Here is a 23,925-nt window from a genome sequence, read left to right as displayed (position 1 = left end):
CTTCATGTCCCCGAATTTGCATGTTTTCGCTAGTGTACGCAATTTTGCACCATATGCATCTATCTGTTCAGACTGTTCAGATTGGTAAACAAGGCGTGCAGAATGCCTATAGCTTCAAATATTTAAAAAATTATATTCAAGAAGATGGGTGAACATGACGAGCGAAAAGCCTCTAGAGTGACAAACATGAAGGTGAAAAATTAAATCTCAATCATATCAAAATTTTTCTTAACATTTCATCTAACATTAGAATATACTTTATGAAAAATCTCTACAATTTGCAAAAATCTCAGAAAGATTGAAATTATTTGCCTATGAAATATTATACACACACTAAAGAGGGCAAAATGAGTCATTTTCTCATTCTATAACACTATTTTTCGATATGAGTGGGTCTTCGCTCCAATTTTTTGAAAGTTAATCTTTCAAATCTTTTAGGACCTTAGATCACTAATTTTAAAAGGTCCTAAATTTAGGGAACCCCGATCGTTCAACTGGCGTCGGAATTTCATAAATATTATGGATTCTGTAGAGGACTACGCCAGGCGATGGGCCAGACATGAAAAAGAAGACCTTGACACTTTGTCAGAATGGATTAAATGTATCAGATGCATGTTAAAATCACGCATTAAAAGATTGAGGGGCAATATGAGAACCATCTATCCTTCTGTATTCAATAATCCAGAAGTGAAAAAAGAATTAGATAGATTACATGATCAGTACGTACTGGTCCCTGCTGACAAAGCAGGTAACAACATTGTCTTTGTTTGTAAGGCTCATTATATTAAATGTATTTTAGAGGAACTTGGATTTAATTCTACAAGTGGTAATCCAACTTATACTCATAGTTCCCTTTCTAAGGAAGAAATTCTTCAAAATCATATGTCAGTTTTAAATATTTTTAATATTCCAAACAACCAAAATGAATTTGAATTACCATATTTATATTGGATTCCGAAACTTCATAAAAATCCTTACAAACAAAGATACATAGCGGGTTCCAGTAAATGTTCAACCAAGCCTCTTTCTCTACTCCTCACTAAGATATTAACAGTGGTGAAGGAGAAACTTCAAGAGTACTGTGCAACAATATATTCGAGAAGTGGTGTAAATCAGATGTGGATACTTAAAAATTCCAAGGAACTTTTGGAAAATTTGAAATCACAAGATTTTACCAAAATCAACAGCTTGAAAACTTATGACTTTTCTACTTTATACATAACCATTCCCCACGATAAATTAAAGTCCAGGCTTTTTGATATAATTGACAGCTGCTTTTTCAATAAAAATGGAACTCGTAAATTTACTTACCTTGTCAATGGTCATTTGCAAAGTTATTTTGTTAAAAAACATTCTGATTGTACACACAAGTACTCTGAAGTTGACATTAAAAAGATGCTTGAGTTTCTGATTGACAATATCTATGTGGTTTTTGGAGACCAGGTCTTCCAACAATCTATTGGAATTCCCATGGGTACCAATTGCGCCCCGTTATTAGCAGACCTTTTTTTGTATTCATATGAAGCAGAATTTGTCCAAAATCTTGTACGTGAAAAGAAGAAAACACTTGCTGTGGCCTTCAACTCGACATTTAGATATATCGACGATGTATTGTCAATTAACAATGGCTATTTTCATTCTTATGTCGATACGATATATCCTGGTGAGCTTGAGATAAAATATACCACAGAGTCTGACACATCTGTTTCATATTTGGATATTTTACTTGAAGAAGACGTTAATGGTAATCTAACAACCAAGCTTTATGATAAACGTGATGACTTTAACTTTTCAATCGTCAACTTCCCTTACTTATGCAGCAATATACCTTCATCACCTGCATACGGGGTATATATCTCTCAGTTGATTCGATACGCAAGAGCATACTCTATGTATGAACAATTTCTAAAACGAGTTAAATTATTGACAAACAAGTTGATGAAACAAGATTATCAGCTGTCTCGTTTAAAGTCATCATTTCGTAAGTTCTATGGTCGATACAATGACCTTATCAGCAAATACAATTTATCATTGAGTCAAATGCTGACTGACGTTTTTTCATACTAATTGTTAGGCCATAATTTACACACTGAATTGTCGACGGATTTTTCCGTTATTTCCCGATCATGACAAGGGGCACACGGCAGGTGTGACCGGTCGGCAGGGGATGCTCACTCCTCCATGGCACCTGATCCCACCTCTGATGTTTAGAGGTCCGTGTTTGCTCTGCTCCTATTTTGTATTGTTTAATGGACTTTTGAGCTTGAATACTATTCGTTATCTCCATATATTTCATCTTGAAAGTTTGCATAAAAATACACATCTTTTGGTTACCAAAAACATGGAGCAAGGACCCACTATACATTAAAAATATACTTTTACGATATAACATTCGCATATTTTCGAGAAATACTTGAAGTCCGTTTAGTCAAGGGTCATATCACAAACATGATTTAAATGCCACTATTCATCAGGACTTATGTAGTCTAGTGGTTAGCGTGCTAGTCCCGAAAAAAAAAATGATATTCAGGATTTTTATTTTTAGGATTCGAACCCCACCAGTACTATTTTATTTTTTAATAAAAAATAAATTTTGCCTAGAAAATTTTCCTCGGAAAAGTTTTTTATCATAATTTCATAAACTTCAATGATGAGAAAGTAACTCTAAATACAAAATTCACAAATTAAACATGATTTTTTAAAATACCTGAAGCTATAGGCTTTCTGCACGCTATGTTCAACCATCTCCTTTGTGAATTAAGTATTTAAAGTAAAGTTCTCATTATTGGAATTTATGAAATTATGATAAACAAAACTCTTATCGGAAAAAAAGCTCGGAAAAAATTATTTAAAAAATATATATATATATATATATGGTACCTTTAGTTATACCCTTTTACTTGATAAAGCTACAATATGATATAAATTTATGTGCAAAAAAAAAATGCACAAAAAACTTTGCTATATTAAGGTAGTCCGATTCTCAGGTTCTGAAAAATCAGGCATTGAGTAATTGAAAATGCGCACAAAAATGTCTCTGAATTCTCAAAGTAATGTGTTTTACCCATGATAATTCTTCAAACTTCATCTTTAAAGTTAATCATGTTATATAGGGAAAATTAGTAAATCTCAAATAAATTTTCAGGAAATGCGAATAAAAAACACCTACTATGCATTTTCTAATTGAGATTTGATCAACAAATACATTGTAGGATGAAAAATCATAGGTATCCAGGCTTTTGAAGAAATTGCATAATTTTTATACATATACGGTACTTTAGTTTCATCTATTTACTTCGATGGTTTTACAATGCACACTGTATAAAGTGTGTCCTTTCATTGCAAAACACTATAATCACTTCTATTTTCATATCTTTGATAAACATTGGTATCTAAGGCTAGATTAAAAGAACCTCGATTTCTTTAAGTATGTAATTTTAAAAATTCTTTTATGGGGCAAAAATTTCAACTTTTTATAAGACCTTTCGAAGAACTTCAAAGATCCTTGAATCACATTAAGAGGTATAAAATGAAAATTGTTGCATGAAAAGATTTTAATTTCAAGCTTCATTTTGAGACTTTTTGAATTAAATTATGAATTAGAGTTATCCTTCCGGACTGAAGATTGGATATCCTTAATTAAATAAAATGGATCAATTTATCATTTTAAATTATCGCAACCAAGGTATGAATGGTATCCAATTACAACTTGCAAACACAACAAAACGATTTTACAATGAAATACGCTACATACGCATCGTAAACTCTATGTTCTTCATACGTAATCACAAATGCGCTGTGGGGAAAAAGGATCACGTCATCAAACAGCGATTACTGTATTAATAAGTTCAACTATTAAGTCACGGACAGTGTAAGGGCAAATAATTTTTCAATTTTTTTTTGGTCACCCGAAACATTCACGTGACCTATTCTATCTGTTTTTGTCCATCGTCGTGCGTCGTTCGTCGTGCGTTGACATTTGAACATTTTTAGCTTCTTCTCTGAAACCGCTGAATCAATTTCAACCAATTTTGTCAGAAAACATCTATTGGTAAAGAGGGAACAAAAATTATGAATTTCGTGGTCCCCGCGGGGGGGGGGGGAGGGGGGGGGAGCTGAGGGGAGGGACTAAATTCATCAAAATTACTGCCGTTTTTTTTTAAATCTTTTTTTTACTCCTGGACATAAATTAATCAAACTGTTGGTATGATTGTAATAAGCACTGGGTCTATTCTAAAATTTTGAAATACATAGCCCCTGGGTCAGGGTTTTGGAGTAAGGGAGGGGCCTATAGATCAGATAATGAAAGTGCATTACTGATTTGAAAATCTTCTCTGCTCCTGGGTATTAAGCAAACAAACTATGTGCATAGTTATGATGAGCACGGTTCCTCTTTCGAAATTGTAATTTCATGGCCCCTGGGTCAGGGGTTCTGGAATTAGGGTGGGGCTCTATTGTTTATATAGTTGAAATGCTACATTGCTTCGAAAATCTTCTTTCGCTCCTGGATATTTAGCAGATAAACTAAGTGCATAGTTATGATGAACAAGGGTGCCACTCTTAAAATTGTGAAATTTGTGGCCCTAAGGTCAAGGGTTCAGTTGGGGATGGGAGGGAGGAGGGGGCTCTATCGATAATATAGTGAAAATGCATTGTTTCTTTTAAAAATTTCTTAAAGCTCCTGTTTATTCAGCAGATAAACTAAACGCATGGTTATAATGAGCAAGTGCAACTTTTCCAGAATTGTGAAATTTGTGGCACCAGGATCAGGGGTTCGGGGGAGGGGGGGCTCTATTGATTATAGGGTGAAAATGCATTGTTTCTTTGAAACTTCTTCTTTGCTCCTTGGTTCTAAGCAAACAAACTAAATACACTGTTATGATGAGCATCGGTGCCTCTTTGAAAAATTGTGAATTTCATAGCCTCTGGGTCGGGGTTCTTGTGTTAGGAGGGAGGGGGTCTTTGGAGTTTATATAGAAAACCAATTAATTCTTTAAAAATCTTCTTCTCTGCTCCTGGGTATTAAGTAAATGAACTGAGTGTATGGGTATGATAAACAATGGTGTTTTTTCCCCAAAAGTGTGAAATTCATAGCACCTGGGTCAAGGGCTCTGATGGTTATTATGTTGATTGTATATTTTTAAAATACTTTATTTATATGAAAAATGTTTCCAGAAGTGGATTGATCGTCTAAAATGTGTATCCAGGCCAAGGGTGAGTACTTTGAAGGGCAGGAACGAATAAAAGGATAAATGATTTTTAAATGTGGATGAAAACATCCAAGTGTCATTATATTTGGAACAGCCCTCGCATATTTCATTATTTGTTGTTGTAATTAATAAAAATATATTCTTTATCGAACTAATAAAATTATATATAGATTGTATGTCCGTCAGGCCTATTGGGATTATAAAAATAATTTTAAAATTTCTTATTTTAAAGTTGTTTCGTACTGTGCGTACTTCAAAGTTTTACTGTTATATGACAAAAACATAGCCAAGGTTACAAAACATAAATTAACAGTCGATAAAAATAATTGGTTTTTTGGGAGTAATTAAGTTATGAAATCATCGCTTACTGTAAACCAACTTTTATTCGCGAGCGAGAAATATTCGCGAGTTTCGCGATATACTTTAAATCGCGAATATTAATCGCCGCGAATCATTTATTTTGCTTTGTATATGTAGATAATGTTTCCTCAGTTGTGAAAATTAATCCTTGCGGATTGTTTTTTAACTGACGAATCGCGAATAAAAGTTGACGCGAATAATAATTGGTTTACAGTATTCTTTTTTTCAACCGATTAAGTCTATTATCCTTTTGCTAAGAACATATTGGAATTTGACGGCGAACTGCTATGATCTATTTATTATAATTACCCTAACGTTTGGTACTGAGATATAAAAAAAAAACTCATTTCATCACAATTTACCTCGCAAGTTACATGACACGAACTCAGTTTATACGTTTGTTACGAAAAATGAAAAATGACACTAACGTAATTTTATAATTCTTGACTCTCAAAAATTGTTAATCATTAAAGACAAACTTCGAGAGTAAATAGATGAACAATGTTCAATTTGAAAAAAAAATTGGCTGCTAGGAATATTGCTTTTTTCTAGGTAGTATTAGAGGTGACTGTTTGGCCTTCACTAAAAAAGAAACAGGAGGATATCATGAAGTATTAGATTGTGAAACGAGTCTCCATCCTATTTGTAAGTACATACACAAGTGCATGCTCTATGAAGGAACAATTTCTAAAATGAGGCAAGCTACTGACAAATTAGTTGATGATACAAGGATGTTTAAATTCAAAATTTTTGCAAATTCTATGATTGATACAATGACCTTGTTTGCAAATACAATCCATTATTTAGTCAAATGCTGACTGACGTTTTCTAAACAAATTGTTAGGCCATTATTTACACACTGACTTCCTTGGTATCTTCCATCTCAGTGATGTATATAGTTGCATTGCTGGAAACTCGTCTTCCTCCACTTTACAAGTAATTACTTATATCCACATTCACAATATATTTAGTCGTATTGCTTGATTACCCTATAATTTTATTTTATTTAATTTTAAATTTATTTCAAATACTGCAATACAATAATAAGCAATGGTTTTCTATAGTAAATCTAAGTATCAACGGTTTTAGCATAGTAAATCAAAGGTTTTGCTATAGAAAATTTCGAAGTATGTCACATTTTATCAATCTAATTTTCAAATGGGGATGTTTTGATGAATAAAAAAGGATTTTTCTAATATTATTTCCAAAATAATTATTATTGATATGGAATTTGAGAGGTACAAATGCCCCCAATTTAAAAAAAAAACAAAACAAGATGTGTTTGTGAAACACTGATGCCCCGTATGGCAGCTTATGGCGAAGGTTAAAGTTTTTCAAATGCAAATAAAACTCCAAGGTCAAGAGATCAAAAATGTTGTTACCAAAAGAAAGGGCTTGTGTCAATGGATATATCTGATATATATGAAAATCCAAGCACCAACCATTCAAAAGTTATGGTCAAGATTAATGTTCTCTAAAAGTGGGTCAAACTCCAAGGTCGAGGTCAAATGGTCAAAATTTATGGTACGCAGGGGATGACTTTGTCATAAGAAATAAACGTGCAAAATAGAAAAACCTTAGCACTAACTGTTCAAAATTTATGACGAAAGTAAAAGCTTTTCAAAAGTAGGTCAAACTCTAAGGTCTAGGTCAAAATGTTAAAACTGTTGGTATCCAAAGGAAGTTCTTGTCAAAAGAAATATACCTGTGAAATTTGAAAGCCCTAGTATAATAGTATTACTGTTCAAAAGTTATGGCCAAGGTTAATTTTTTTTAAGTGAGTCAAACACTAAGTTGAATGTCAAAAGGTTAAAAAAAAATGCTTACACCCATGGACAGTTCTTGTCAAGATGAATACACATGTGAAATATGAAAGCCCTAGCACCAACTTTCAAAAGTTTTGTCCAAGGGTAAAGTTGGGAAAATTTTTGCAGAAGTGGGTCAAACTTCAAGGATCAGGGTCAAGAGGTCAAATATGTTGGAACCCAAAGGAAGGTCTTGACACAAGGAATACACATGTGAAATATGAAAGCCATAGCTCCAACCAATCAAAAGTTATAGGTAAAATTAGTTTTTGCAGACAAACAGACAGACAGACGGACAGGACAAAACTATATACCCCCGAATCTTCGATTACGGGGGCAAAAAATGTGTTTTATAGCAAATCAAAATTTTGAATATACGAATGTTACATAGTAAAGTTGCTGAGTATCATAGTTGAGTATCGAAGTAGTAAACTTTACTTTACAAACTTAATTACTTGTACTTTATTAAACTATAGATAACTATAATTTGTTTGTCTGCTACACATTCATTTGATAACTTTTCACCCATATTTGGACGCGACAACTTGTCGGTAGAAGGCTCCAAATTTACCTTGTATTCGACGCTTACGAAGAAGTGAGGGATCATTTTTTGCTACCATTTACTACAACACAGGACCTGGGTTTAAATGGACTCATCTAAAGGATAGGTCTCCAGGTCCCGAAGAGGATTCAAGAATCGACGACTTTGGTCTCTGCTACTCCCCTAGCAAAAGTTTACTATAGTTACCTAGAGTTTACTATTGTTAAGTATGTGTGTGACCGGTCGGCAGGGGATACTCACTCCTCCATGGCACCTGATCCCATCTCTGATGTTTTAGAGGTCCATGTTTGCTCTGCTCCTAATTTGTATTGTTTAAATGGACTTTTGACTTTGAATACTGTTTGTTATCTCTATATTTCTCATTTTAACCATCGAACATGTATATCTACTGGTGGACAGTCTGTCCCCGAGGATACTTGTCCTTCGTTACCTATTCATTCATGAGTACACAGTATAACGAATTGATACTGGCAGACACATCGGCTAGTATAAAAAGGCATCACTCTTTTGAGTCTATAAGGGACACGTACAAATTCAAAGAGTTCAATCGGTGGCCCTCGAATAATCCTCGGGGATATTAAACATATGTCATATGTGCAGTCTTCAAATTCCCAGTTATTGTATAAAACCACTAGTTCTTACCAAAAATTCTATTACAGATATATTTGATGATTCATTTTCAGATCCCATATCTTCCATTTCCTAATGTTCTGTGAAAAACTGCAAAACCTTTGACGTTTTGCTTTCTAAAACTTCTTTTACTAGTAATTTTACTGGACAGAGCTTCTATACCATATTGGGAAAATCTGAACTGCAAATCTTCTAATGCTGTCTACGGAGTAGAATGTAATCTTTGTGGACTTATTTATGTTGGTGAAACCAAGGGTTCTCTTAATAAAAGAATATCAGGACCTAAATTTCAAATTAACAATGGGGGCTAGCAGCTTCTGTATAAACACTTTAAATAATTCACCTGATCATTCTATTTTATCGATGAAAGTTAGAATTTTAGAAAAGATTTAACACCAAACAAATATCCGATCATTGAGTACATCTTTCCGTAGACGAGAAGAATATTGGATTAGAAAAATAGGCACTGCCTTACCATATGGATGTAATGACAATGTTGATAGTGTTGGGAATCTTTCCAGTCCACAGTGTAACAATGTAAATGTGATGGGACTTTTTAACCATACACAGAGACATGAACGAAGTAATGGGCATCAGTCTTACAATCAACCTTTAATACACGATGTCTCTTTTGATTCATAACTACCTTATGTAAATCAACAGTAAGGTCTTCATCACATTCGCACCAAACTTTATTCTGTTCCTTTGAAACTTTTAGTTAGTCTACTTGAAAATATTAACAGTAGTGAAGGAGAAACTTCGAGAGTACTGTGCAACAATATATTCGAGAAGTGGTGTAAATCAGATGTGGATACTTAAAAATTCCAAGGAACTTTTGGAAAATTTGAAATCACAAGATTTTACCAAAATCAACAGCTTAAAAACTTACGACTTTTCAACTTTATACATAACCATTCCCCACGCTAAATTAATGTCCAGGCTTTTTTGATATAATTGACAGCTGCTTTTTCAATAAAAATGGAACTCGTAAATTTACTTACCTTGTCAATGGTCATTTGCAAAGTTATTTTGTTAAAAAACATTCTGATTGTACACACAAGTACTCTGAAGTTGACATTAAAAAGATGCTTGAGTTTCTGATTGACAATATCTATGTGGTTTTTGGAGACCAGGTCTTCCAACAATGAATTGGAATTCCCATGGATACCAATTGCGTCCCGTTATTAGCAGACCTTTTTTGTATTCATATGAAGCAGAATTTGTCCAATATCTTATACGTGAAAAGAAGAAAACACTTGCTGTGGCCTTCAACTCGACATTTAGATATATCGACGATGTATTGTCAATTAACAATGCTTATTTCCATTCTTATATCGATACGATATATCCCGATAAGCTTGAGATAAAAGATACCACAGAGTCTGACACATCTGTTTCATATTTGGATATTTTACTTGAAAAAGACGTTAATGATAATCTAACAACCAAGCTTTATGAAAAACGTGATGACTTTAACTTTTCAATCGTCAACTTCCCTTACTTATGCAGCAATATACTTTCAACACCTGCATACGGGGTTTATATCTCTCAGTTGATTCGATACGCAAGAGCATGCTCTACTTATGTATAATTTCTAAAACGAGGTTAATTATTGACAAACAAGTTGATGAAAAAAGAATATCAGCAGTCTCATTCAAAGTCATCATTTCGTAAGTTTTATTTTTGATACAATGACCTTATCAGCAAATACAATTTATCATTTAGTCAAATGCTGACTGACGTTTTTCATACTAATTGTTAGGCCATTATTTACACATTGAATTGTCGACGGATTTTTCTGTTACTCCCTAATTATGACAAGGAGCACACGGCAGATGTGACCGGTCGGCAGGGGATGCTCACTCCTCTATGGCACCTGATCCCACCTCTGATATTTGGAGATCCGTGTTTGTTTTGCTCCTATTTTGTATTGTTTAATGGACTTTTGAGCTTGAATACTGTTCGTTATCTCCACGTATTTCATTTCAATTTTGAAAACTCTATCACAGAACATATATTTTTTTTTACTTTTAATGCAAAAATACCACAAAACCACAATGATTAAGTTAATGTGACTTTAATTTTATTTAATTTCCAAGACAGAATTGATGAAATCTACACATTAAAAAGTGTAGAAGAATAAATTTAAAGTGTCAAGACAACGAAGAAATGAGTGCAGATAGGTAATAATAACCTAAGAACTAAAAAGAATTTATCTTTGTTATTTAAAGTGTTACTGGTTTGTACTTAAGAATATTGATGAAAGCAAATTTTGTTGCATGGCATTTTGTGATTTGTCCAAAGCGTTCGACAGATTGTGGCATAAAGGTTTTCTTTTAAATTTAAAGACATACGGTTTATGTGGTTAAATACTTACTTGGCTTGAGAGTTACTTATGTAATAGAAGGCAGAAAGTTATGTATAAAGATATTTTTTCGACTAGTAGAATCATTAATGCTGGTGTACCACAAGGTTCAGTTCTTCGTCCTTTACTTTTGTTGATTTATGTTAATGATATGTCAGAAACATGATTTCATTGTGTAGATTGTTTGCAGATGATAACTCGTTGCAAAGTTCTTCATATAATGTTGCTAATATTGAATATATTTTGAATCACAATTTAGAAATACTCGATAAGTGGTCATCCAAATGGCTTATGAAATTCAAACCATCCAAAACAAAAGCATTATTTTTTACATTAAGATCTAATTATTATCTCCCCAAAGTACAATGACAGCGATGTAGATTTGAATACACGAGTACTCATAAACTATAGTACAAGCATTAAAGTTACATAATGAGTCAAAATCATGTGTTTCTTTCAAGATAATTGTATCACAAAACAAAAACTTTATGTGAGACATGAATATAGCAAAGTTTTGAAAACTCGACTGCACCGTAAAGCAAGAAAAGAACTGCAAAATGTAAGTGCTGGTAAAACAAATGCTGTATCTATCGCGTACATTTTTATCGTCAATATCAAGAATGTCAAGGTCACGCGTCCTTTATTTTTAGCATGAAACTTGTTAACATCATTGAATTGAAGCAAGCAAAAGTGAGGAATAAGTTCTGATCATCTTTTTTGAAGATTGTATCAAAATTATCGGTCATCCGACATTTATATCTATGGAATTGACACCATGGTAAATTCTTCAACTTTGGTAGAAACACACTATCTAAAATGTACATAACTTTTATTAGACAGCTACTTGAAAAGTGTACACCAGAAGACCCATATCATTTCTTCTTTGTAATAAGTATCAACATGCTAGGGAGGAACTTTTTAAAAAGTTTTTAATATCTTACTAAACCAAATATTAAATTAAAGATTATTGATTGTCAACTACTTCTGTGGGGAGATTAATCACAAGATGTTGAAATCAATAAATATATTTTTCAATCTGTACAAAAATTTATAAGAGAATCTGATAGATTCAATTAATTATTACAGCATATCACTAAAACTCTAGTTAGTTATATATTTATCATGTAAAAGATGAATATTCAAAACAAACATAGTTGTATATCAAAGTTTTTTTCTATAGATATTGACATTTTAGCCATACATGTATCTAGTGAGAACCTCGTAAGTTGTTAGAACTTGTGTTCAAACCATTTGTATACTACTTATACAATAAATTATGTTCAAACTAATAAAAAAAATAACTTTTTTATGACATGGACCTTTTTATTTAAAATGATAGAAATACTGTCAACACTGTGATATGCAAGTGATTGGCCAAATACTATAGGGTCCTAATAGTCTCATAACATCAATGTTATTAAACTGTATCAAAATCACTTTTTGTTTTGATAATTTTGGGAAAAGAAAGTTGAAGCAGCAAGTTATTTACAAAACATGTGTGGCTTAACTGACAATGCACATGTATGTCGTATCATTGATTAACTTTTCTTTCTTTTTTTTTTTTTTTTTTTTTTTTTTTTTTTTGAAAGTTTTAAATTCGATCTCATTTTGAGATTAATCAATGATTTAAAAAGAGTAGTCAAATGAGTGAAATTAATATAAACATTTTTGATATCTGGTTAACTTTATGGTAGTGTATTACTATATAATTTAATTCTGGTTGTAACGCTGTATTTGATTGGATAAAAAATTTCCTTTATATCGAATAAAATGGGTTGACTACGTCACATTGCTTGCTTCAAAAACGTATCGATCCGCCTGACGTTACATTCAAATTTTGTACAAATTGAAATTATTTCTTAAAGACAATCATCCTTTTTTTTTTTTTTTTTTTACACCAAATGAATGAAAATTAAATTATAAGAAATGAATTTAATAGCTACCCAATTTATACGGTATAAACTGGGTTGGAACGGTTTACGCTTTTTTATAAAGCGCAAACTGCCCCAACCCATTTTATACCGTATAAAACGGGTAGCTATTAAATTCATTTCTTAATTAAAAATTCCTAGATGTTTGTACTTCGTATATCAATTCCAAGAGAATGGAGACATAACAGTAAGACAACACTCTACAGTGCAGTGTGTGAAGGGTGAAGAATCATCTCTTAACAAGTGGGATTTTTTTAAGCTATTTATTATGACATTTGATATGAATTATTACTAGAGTTTGTTTTCAATGTGCACAATTTGGAAAATACAAAATAAACGTTGAGACGTTTTTGTAATTAATCAATTGTACCAGTAGTGTGCCATTATGAAAAGTAATATATGTAAATTGATTGATGTATAATCAATAAAATAAATCAGTTTGGTGGTAGTACAAGATTATTAAATGTGCACATTTACAAATCAACATGACTATATTTTTCATCTGCTTTAACTAGAAAACTGAAAGCAATTGAAAAAATCAATGAAACCAATCAAAATATGAAAAAGAAAATCATTTTTGTGTGAGGCTAATATAGAGGCCAAAATTTTTTACGGAGGCCAAATCGAGGCCAGGCCAACTTTTGAGGCCAGACAAAAATTTGATTTGGAACCAAATTAGAGGCTAGGCCAGGCCAAGGAGGTCAGGCCAGGTTTCATAGTATGCCATATAAAAGAGTACATATTATCAGTTTATCTATTCAATTTCAGCATAGGGCACATGCCATATTTCCCCAGGAAAAATGTTCAAAGACAACCAAAGATAGTGAAGAGAAATCAATATTGTTTACCTACACTGGGAATATGAAATAATGAAGATAACAAACAATAATCGATCTCAAGAACATGGCATAAAAACGGATCAACCAATTGAAATTCCAGCTCTTTGAACAGGTGCCTAAGAGGTGTAAGCATCCCCTGTCGACCGGTACACCCACCTTAAGCCCTTTGTATTGATCACTTAGACGGATTGATCCGTAGCTAAATTTAGAATAAAAACAAAGGCCTAACAATTGCTATGAAATATGTCAGACAAAATACGACCCAATGTTAAATTGTACCTGCTAACAAGGTCATTAGAACGACCAGAAAAAAACATGAAAAAATTTATTTAATTACTTTATCTGTGTCTAATGATATGTAACTAGTACTTTAATCCATTTAAAATTGTCATTAACAGTAGAATCCCCTTTATTCTAACTTACATCTCTAGAAGATCATTCTAACTGCATAAAACTACACTACAATTAGAACACTTTAATGTGCACTGTTTAGAATTCCCTTAATGGTTCTTACCAATACTTGGTATGCATGTAAAATAATTAAGGATGAAATCAATCCCCAATATCAAATTTGATTAAAGCATATACATGTATAAATAGGTCAATCTGGAGTTGGTCAGTATAATTCCTCTTGGTTCTTGGCCGTAAATAGTTGCCCTGATGGGGTTCAAGCAAGCATTTCTGCGCTATATCGGAATCTTGCTGTAGGAGGACCTTGGTGGACTGGAATTGCAAGAAAAAGCATAAGACAATGGGCTTATGGTAAAGTACTTAGAAACTACTCTAAGTTTGATTCTTAGGAGATAGATCGATGGTTTATGTACAAAAATTCTGTTTATGTTTTTTTAATACTAGGTTCAATAGATTTGCCGTTGTTTGGATGTCTTGCTGTAAGAATACCAAGAAGTGAAATTCCCTTACAGGAGGTTCTCTGTGATACAGAATTGCCATCGCTCTGCATAAAGGGTACATTTTTTTTTAAATGAAAGATAAAAGAAGTAAGAAATAAATTTCTCCTGTAGTGTGGTGAAAATATTTTTTTTCTCTTTTAGGAACAATTGAGGAAAAATTCGAAACAAAAGATTTGAATGATGGTACGTAATAAGGGGGAATATCAAGTGGAATATGGTTTTATCCTTAGATATTTGCTTCGGCATGCGACCGCTCACACAAGATTTTTTATATTGAAAGTATTTACTACTATGACCCGAAAACATAATGGTGTAAATCTTTGAATTACAATAGTTGCCAAATGCTTTTAAAGAAATTAAGTTACATTTAATCTATCATTGGGTCGTATTTTGGCTGATGTCTTTCATACCAATTATTAGGCCCGGGTGAGACCAGTCAACAGGGCATACTTACTCCTCATAGGCACCTGATCCTACCTCTGGAATTTCGGGGATCTGCATTTTAGATCCTGTTCACAGATTTGTATCGTTTGTGGATTTTTATGAGATTGATCACTGTTCGTTATCTTTACCCTTTTTACTCTTTACCCCTTTTTCATTCTTGTTAAAATTTTTAAATCTTTGGGTAAAATCATCACAATAACAAAGAATTGTAACTTATAGAGGAAAATATTAGACAATCGTATTTTATAGGGAAATTGTAAAGTATAGGGGAAAATATAAGACAATCGTATTTCATAGAGAAATTGAAACTTATAAGGGAAAATATAAAACAATCGTATTTTATAAGGAAATTTAAATGAAATTGCAGAATTTAAAAATTATTGTTTAACTTGAAATTGGGACCAATCCCGATGAAATTCATCTGATCCCGACCAGAATTATAATAATTTCACAAGGATACTAAGTCGCTTGGCTGTAACTTAGTTTACAAAGTAATTGAACTATTTTTCAGTGCAACTGCATCAGATACGCAGTAATGTAGTGGGGATTTTTGAATGCTTTTGATGAGGATAAGTTTTTTTTAATCGATATTTGTCCAAATTTAAAATTTGCAAATTTCCTTAAAAAAGTGCATTTCAATTTCTTTTTAAAGTACAATTGTCTTAATTTCTTTTCTATCAGGGACAAGTATCTGAAGTATTTTATCCATAGATTTTCATAAACGTTAACAAATAGTCTTTCATTTTTATAAATATTTTTTTCTTTTGATATTGATACTAAGAATGTTTATCTGATCCTTCTTGACATATAATCATTAGACATTTATAACAAACATTAACTAGCAGCAAATTTTCATCTCTGTCTGAAAAAAAATACCCCCAAAAAATGTTTGTTTGTTTTTTTTTTAAATTAATACAATGATATAACAGCTTATATTGATCTTTCAAAGATGAAATTATATTTTGAAGAGATATTTTAAAGACCCATTAAATATTTTTTTTGTGGTATTCCTCTTTAGGGTATTTCAACATTTCTGTAAAAAGAATAGCTGAATTCTGTTAATATTTTATTTTCCACTACATCATTTTGAATTCCAATATTATGAAGTTCGATCAACAACTCAAAACATTTTGAAATTTAATCCCACGACTATGACCTATGACCCCTATTGCAGTTACCCCGTGCACCATAGACCTCCTCTGAAGACTTGATCGTATTGCATTTTCGCAGGCTTTCAAGCAATTTTTACGAATTCATTTTTAATGAAATATGTCTGTTGAAAGGCAAATTTAACAACTCGACATTAAGATATATCGACGACGTATTGTCAATTAACAATGGTTATGTCCATTCTTATGTCGATACGATACATCCCGGTGAGCTTGAAATAAAAGATATCACAAAGTCTGACACATCTGTTTCATATTTGGATAATTTACTAGAAAAGACGTTAATGGTAATCTAACAACCAAGCTTTATGCAAAACGTGATGACTTTAACTTTTCAGTCGTCAGCTTTCCTTACTTATGCAGCATAAATCTTCATCACCTGCATACGGGGTTTATATCTCTCAGTTGATTCGATTCGCAAGAGCATGCTCTACGTATGAACAATTTCTAAAAAGTGGTAAGTTATTGATAAACAAGTTGATGAAACAAGAATATCAGCAGTCTCTTTTAAAGTCGCCATTTCATAAGTTCTATGGTCGATACAATACTTGTCAGCAAATACAATTTATCATTGAGTCAAATGCTGACTGACGTTTTTCATACTAATTGTTAGGCAATTATTTACACACTGAATTGCGGACGGATTTTTTCAGTTATTTCCCAATCATGACAATGAGCACGGCGGGTGTGACCTCCAAAACATCAGAGGTGGGATCAGGTGCCATGGAGGAGTAAGCATCCCCTGTCGACCGGTCACACCCGCCGTGTGCTCCTTGTCATGATCAAGAAATAACGGGAAAATCCGTCGACAATTCAGTGTGTAAATAAGACATACCACTGATTCATCTATCTTTGATAAAATTTGATTAATTATGATTATTTGGTACATAAAGATATAGGATATGTGACAAAATCAGATTTCATTAGTATCTAAGTAGATGGCTATGAAAATATAAATACTGTGAAATCGCTTATTTTCGCGGGGGTTTAATTTTTGTTGTTTCGAATTAGAAAGAGACCCATGAATTCATGTCCAACACGAAATGTAAAATTTCATATGAATAACTTCTCAGCAATATTTTATCCACTAAATCAAATCCCCACGAACCCATATATTTCCTCAAACCACGAAAATTTGATCCCACTAAAATATATGATTTTACAGTAGAAAAATATGAACAGGGAAATCATGATATTGAAATAATATTGTATAGTCGACCCTGTCTCTCAATAGAGATTTGGGAGATAATATCATGAAATATATTTTAACTTGGAAAAAAATTGGGAAATCACTACATAATGTAATAAGCCGTCTGTCTTAATTTACCAAATGTAACAAACCATTTATCCAGTAAAGACAACAATTATGTGTCAGCTTCCTGAAAAAGTTTTAAGCTTGTTCAAATTATGGCTCTCTGGGGGTAAAATTGGGTCCACAATAGATTAACATTCAACTTCTCAAGAACATCAGGCCCAGGATTTGTGATATAAAAATGCAAATTCTCAGCTAGTGCAGATTCAAATTTATTCAAATAATTGTCTCAAGTGGGTAAGGTTGGGTCACAATAAGAAATCAGTTTTATAAAGAAATATATAGGAAAATAATGAAAACTATTCTTCTCAAAAACAGCAGAATCATAATAAGTGATAAAAAATATCATGTATTTTCATTTAGTGCAGATTCAAATTTGTTAAAAATATTGCCCCATGATAGTATGTAAGAGCCACAATACCAAATTAAAGTTTGACAGGGGAATACTTGGGGAAAATCTTGACTTGTCTTCCCAAGAACAGCAGAAATACAAATGCAAGCGTCCTCAAGCTGTTCAGATTCAGGTTTATTCTTACCAAGAACCCTGGGATAGGATGAGACTAATAGGGAATTAAGTTTTTACATGAGAAAGAAAACAGAAAAAATCCTTTCAAGAGTGGATCTACACAAATTATTGATGAGGAATTTGCTATAATAGTATCAAAATGAAATATGAAGATAACAAAAAACAATACAGTGTCGATTGCTAAAGCACCTATTGTAAAAATTATTAGCATAAATTTTCAATTCATTATAAAAAGTTAATTTCAAAAATTTTGTCTGATTTGAAGGTAATCGAAACAATGATCGATGTTTTTTTATGAATACAGGTTTGAAAAAAATTATTGCAGATCATCAAAAACATATTATTGATACTAAAATAAACTATAAAAATTAAATATTATATATTCTGTTTTAGTTCAATATATAGGACTGCTGATTGGATTGGTTATTTCAGGGATATTGGTCACATTGACTGGCATCGGTACCTTCGTCATCACTAGGTAAAAGGTACCACGTTGCTATGTATACATGCATTCATTTTTCAAATGTAAATAATTTGGCTTAAGGTCTTATTTAATGTTGCTCAATTATTCGGAAATTGATGTTGATTTTCTTCCAAACGTATATTAGAATAAACCTCTGTCAAAATTGTTCAGTTTTCATCGTAATTTAACATTTTGTCAGCTCAAATTATTAGCATGCTTTACTAAAAAACTCGGTATTTTCTTGTGGTCGGGTTTTTTGGGGACATATTTTTCAGAAAAGTAAGAAATACTTTTTAAAAAATGAGAATTCTTCAATTCATGAATTTTATAAAATTAAAATAGTCGAAAAAATAAATACATGTGAATCACACTAAAATGAAAGTATTCCGTGCATTTACATGTCAACATTACTGTTGTACAGAATGAACAATCATGATTAACATAAGGGCAGCCTGAAAAGGAACTCAGAACCTGTTATAACAACTGGTCGTCCGAATTCAGCTTACACCGCTCTAACTCCAGAGCAGGTTGATAATCCACCAGAAAACCATTACAATGAACTAGCCACTGTTGGTCGCCCGAATTCAGCTTATACCACTCTAACTCCAGAGCAGGTTGATAATCTACCAGAAAACCATTATAAAGAACTATCCACTGTTGGTCGCCCGAATTCAGCTTATACCACTCTAACTCCAGAGCAAGTTGATAATCCACCAGAAAACCATTACAATGAACTATCCACTGTGTCTGAGTACATAGAGATCATTGAATAGTGCATTTCTACATGATTTTATTTTGAAGTCACATAGTATGAGGGTTGTTCGGAAAGTTCGTGGATTACCGTCATAACTTTTTTACTTAACGTCATATTTTATCCAAATTTGGAAGAAAAATTTCAACAGTAAATTCAAACGATGTGTATAATAAAAATTAAAATATCGTGTTTTATTTCAAACTTATTTAGACTTAAAAATGCGCAGATCGGATCACGGAACACTTCAAAATTTTGCACTTTACAATCAAGACACTAAATAATGCCTGAAGTCACATCTTCTATAAAATGGTACAAAAAACGGAAAAAAATCTACACGTTCAATTTAAGAATTGTTTCATCGTTTCTGATTCAAAATTATGACTTAAAATTTTGCTGTGATGAAAAGAAATCAGTTTCAGAAGATATGTAGTCCTCATTGAAAAAAGGCAAAAAAGATGACGTCGTAGAACGTCACGGAGCTGCAGTTAACCATACAATTTTGTGTGTACTCTGAAAACTCCAGAAAAAAAACTCTGAAAATGCCGGAGGAAGTAGAATTATATCAAAAGCGAACTATGCATGTGTGTGAACATGGTACAAGCGGTATTTGAATGATAGACTACTCTGCTTAGACAATTGTTTTGTGAGAAAACGGATTATCTGTAAAATTCTTATCAAAACATTGAAGTTAGTAACATCATGCTAAGAGCTCGGGGCTTCACAGATGCTGACTTTGTGAGAGCACACTTATGCAGTGAAAAAAATATAACATTGACAAACAAAATGATGCTACTTGAAAAATTGTAAGCAAAATAGATTTCAAGTGATAGAGAAACGTTTTTAATGAGTGCAATGGTATTGGGCAATACTGTGTGAAATGTAAAGGGATAGTATTTTTGAGAACCTCGTGTCGGTATGTTTTGACGTTACAGTGTTGTTGAGTTTGCTCCGTGGTTACAAAACGTGTTGATTTTAAAATTAAATAACATGAATTCTATTAAATCACATAGAATGTAACTTCACATTAAACATTAGAAATATTTTTACATATGATAATGTGCTCAATTTAAATTTCTTGAAGATAGTATAACGAAGATTGGCATAGTCCACGAACTTTCCGAACAACCCTCGTAAATGTTTAAGTCACATATTAACATAAACATTTACTTAGAATCTTGTAATTTTATATAAGTTGTATGTTGACAAACATCACGTTAATGTAATCGTTAATGTAATGCAATTGGATATTCTAGTTACATGTATGATCTTTCATATTTCTTTCAAGAAGATTTTATTTTCTTTCTTTCTTTCTTTTTTGTGTTTTTTTCAGGGTTTTTTTGTGTGTTTTGTTGTTGTTTTTTTTTTGTTGGGGGGCGGGGGTGGGGGTGGGGGGGGTGGGGGGAGGGGGTAACAAAATACCATTGCATTTTATTACCTTTTATTACATTTCATCCACTGTCAAATCTCCTTGAAACCAAATTACTTTCTTTCGCAGAAAATGTATGAAGTGTTTTCCAAAACTTTCCTTTGACCCTGAATTCCCTCTTGCTGCAATTGAAGATGTTTTAAAGCTCATTTTCACTTCACTTTTCTTTTTGAATGTATCAAAGATTAATACAAAGAAATAAAGATATAGGAAATAAAAATATTCTGTATTTTAGATAATATATATAGGGAAGTCAGGGGATGTTTACTCCAATTAGGCACCTGATCCCACCTGTGGTGTTTCCAGGGCTCGGTGTCATTGCCCTGTTCATGATTAGTTTTGTTGACTGGATTCATGCAATTGATTACTGTTCGTTATCTTCACCTTATACATGTACATACTAAGGTTTAAAAAGCATTAAGGTTCATAAACCCTCTGCTCACTCATATAAAATGTTTCTTTAACTCTTATGATTTTCCGAAAGAAATGAAATTGTCAAGTAAAATACAAACTAGCATAGCTTGCGGGGCAAAATTGGACAAAAAAGACACTTCAACTTGACAAATTTGTGAAAGAATAATAGATATATATGTCATTAAGAGTTATCTCTCTTATCAGAGTATCGATGAACCTTAAAAAAACAATTCAATTTGGAAAATCGTATCAATTGCTTTGGGAAATGTTGCTGAAATTCCCAATCACCGCCTTGAAATTCTAGGTCAACCACTATGGCTTAATAGTGATATTTAATTCGAAAAAAAAATGTCAATAAACAGAACATGGATAATCAATTTTTTTCATTAATGATTTAATGACAGAAAATGGTTATAATGAATTTTAACACAAATTTTGTGAAATATAATGGATTATTTTAAGCAATCCCTAGACACTGGATATAAATGACTAAACATCGCCAACAAAATGAAACTAAAATATCTTGGTACTTCATAAAAATCTTAAAGTTACAAATATAAAATTAATTTATAAGAGAGCAAAATCCCCTTCATCGGCTATAAAGATATTTACTCTAGAGCAGACCAATAAAGCAAAGCTGGGATTATCAGTCAGCGAAGTATATATTAAAAAATCCTATATTAGTCATCTTTCAACATTGTTAAGCAAATTTCATTTTTTATCATGTATTTTTGCAATATTTTGTTGTAATCTTTTAATGTTTTTATCAAACTACAAGTATGGACAGAAATAAAAAAAAGTATGAATTACAAATCAATTCAAATATAGTTATATACAAAAACAATGAATTAAGAATGGTATATACGCGATCATTTAAGTCTTCCATTATCCAGGATTATCTGGAAGCCTCAGCTTCATTGACAAGTCACTGATTTAGCTTTGCCATCGACAACTGAAAAGAAACAAAATTTTCAATTCAAAACATCTGACCCCCCCCCCCCCCCAAAAAAAAAGATTTTAGTTCAATTCGGGAATTTTTACTTTTTTTGAGACGGCATCATTTTCAGGTGTTGTGCCACATTTTTTTTTACCAATGCTGATGGAATTCCGATCGTTAGAAATTGTACTTCTTTATTACACGATGGCTTTTATATTCTTATGAAGTAGAATTTATTCAAATTTTGCCGATAAAAAGAAAAAGTTTGGTATATCAAAGACGTTTTATCAATTAAGCTTGCTTGCAAAATAATAATCTATCCTTGGATTGAGTGTACGCTGATATTTTTATACCATTTGTTATGTCAGTGCTTTTTTATATCCATTTAGACAACGGATTACTCCGTGGACCTAATCACTGCGGTGAAACAGGTTGACAAGGGATGCATATTCGTCCGAGGCACTTGATCACATCTATAGTGTTTCCAGGGGTACGTGATTTTGTCCTGTTCTTAACAGAATTTATGAGATCGATCATTGCATTACTTTTTATATACAACGTGTATACGTATAAATATTTTAACCTATGAATCTACCTTTCACCCGAAGAGTGGGGCATATTTTATTACGCAAGGGATGAAATTCATCGCACATTGGTGAGAAACAATTGTTTTCTTATCTTTCATGCGAAGTATGTAAGACACGAAAAGAAATTAAAAGCAAGAAAACAAATAAAAAAGAATCTTAATTATATCGTTGAATGCATTATTAAAAATTCATATTTCTTGTAAAGGATTTTAAAACATGAAAGACAACATAAACCTTAGATAATCAATGAAGATCCGATAAATGAGGCGGGTTAAACAAAGCAGCAATTAAACATTAGTACAATGTATACATTATGGCCTATATCCTAATGACTTATTAATAAAATGTCTTACTTATTTGCAATACACTCTTTAATCTAGTTTGATGTTTCTAAAACGATACTAAAGAGATGATATTTTCTTTTAGATAAAAATGAATTAATAATAATTATAGGCTTAAACAATCTTTCCTTTCTTAATGTGAAAAATAACGTATTATTTGCAAATTTCTAATTTGTTTGTGTCCTGTAGCAAATAATTTCATGTAGCAAATAGGAAAATTAGATTGAGAGAGAGAGAGAGAGAGAGAGGACGTTTGAAGATGCTAGTAGAAATTCAAGCGGCAATAAAGTAATGTCATAAAGAAAATCACTAAATAAAAATGTTTCTTGCTGAATGGCCATATATATCTATATCAATGGTAAAGAGTATGTTTAAAGTTTTTTTTTTTTAAAAAAGATTCCAGATAAAAAATCAATTTTATGAAATCTCCAATTTTTCATTTTGTTGTCCATGTAACAAAAGGATGTAATTTGTACTGCTGTATGCTTATATATATATATGTTTAAGATTTTTTTTTTTCGAAAAGATTAAAGTTCAATTCAATTTCATGAAATACTCAACGTTATATTCTTTATTCATTTAACAAAATGATATATTTTGGGAAATAAACATCGAAAAGCGTGTTCATCAAAAATATTTTCTCAGAATAAAAACCATAGTTTTACAATAAAAATAGACCCTTTCACTCATGTTTTTGTATCATATACTATATCTTATGCAAAAGAAAACATTTACTTCAATAATTAAAATTTCATTTAAAGAATAATGATCCATTTTAAGTGTTTCACCTGACCCATATATTGGCTCTACTAAGATGGCGCTGCTTGGTTTGCATTCTCCACAAAACCCAAGCACGAGACAGCTTACTTTTGTTGAATCAGAAGATCGACTAAATTGGCGAATTTCGCTTTCAAATCCAACTGCTTCCCATGTTACCTT

The 23,925-nt window shown here is 32.1% G+C and overlaps 1 protein-coding gene and 1 long non-coding RNA gene across 2 annotated transcripts in view; both read left to right on the top strand.

Annotated features, from left to right (window-relative positions):
- The window catches only part of LOC133194406 (uncharacterized), a 114,057-nt gene extending 93,481 nt beyond the window's left edge, over positions 1-20,576 (top strand). The window contains exon 11 of the transcript XR_009722080.1: positions 20,567-20,576. The gene's annotated coding sequence lies outside the window, so the exon portion shown is untranslated. The remainder of the gene's footprint in view (positions 1-20,566) is intronic.
- Positions 14,322-14,796, top strand: LOC133180738 (uncharacterized). The gene is made up of 3 exons (XR_009720368.1): positions 14,322-14,464; positions 14,558-14,668; positions 14,755-14,796. It is a non-coding gene; the product is annotated as an uncharacterized LOC133180738 (long non-coding RNA).
- Positions 20,577-23,925: the final 3,349 nt, after the last annotated feature.

The sequence above is a fragment of the Saccostrea echinata genome, unplaced genomic scaffold (assembly GCF_033153115.1).
Source record: "Saccostrea echinata isolate AGI-Se365-2 ecotype Australia unplaced genomic scaffold, CSIRO_AGI_Sech_v1 ptg000001l, whole genome shotgun sequence".
In the NCBI taxonomy this organism is placed as follows: Eukaryota; Metazoa; Mollusca; class Bivalvia; order Ostreida; family Ostreidae; genus Saccostrea; species Saccostrea echinata.
The sequence above is the reverse complement of the archived record's forward strand: the minus strand, read 5'-3'. Positions and strand labels throughout refer to the sequence as shown.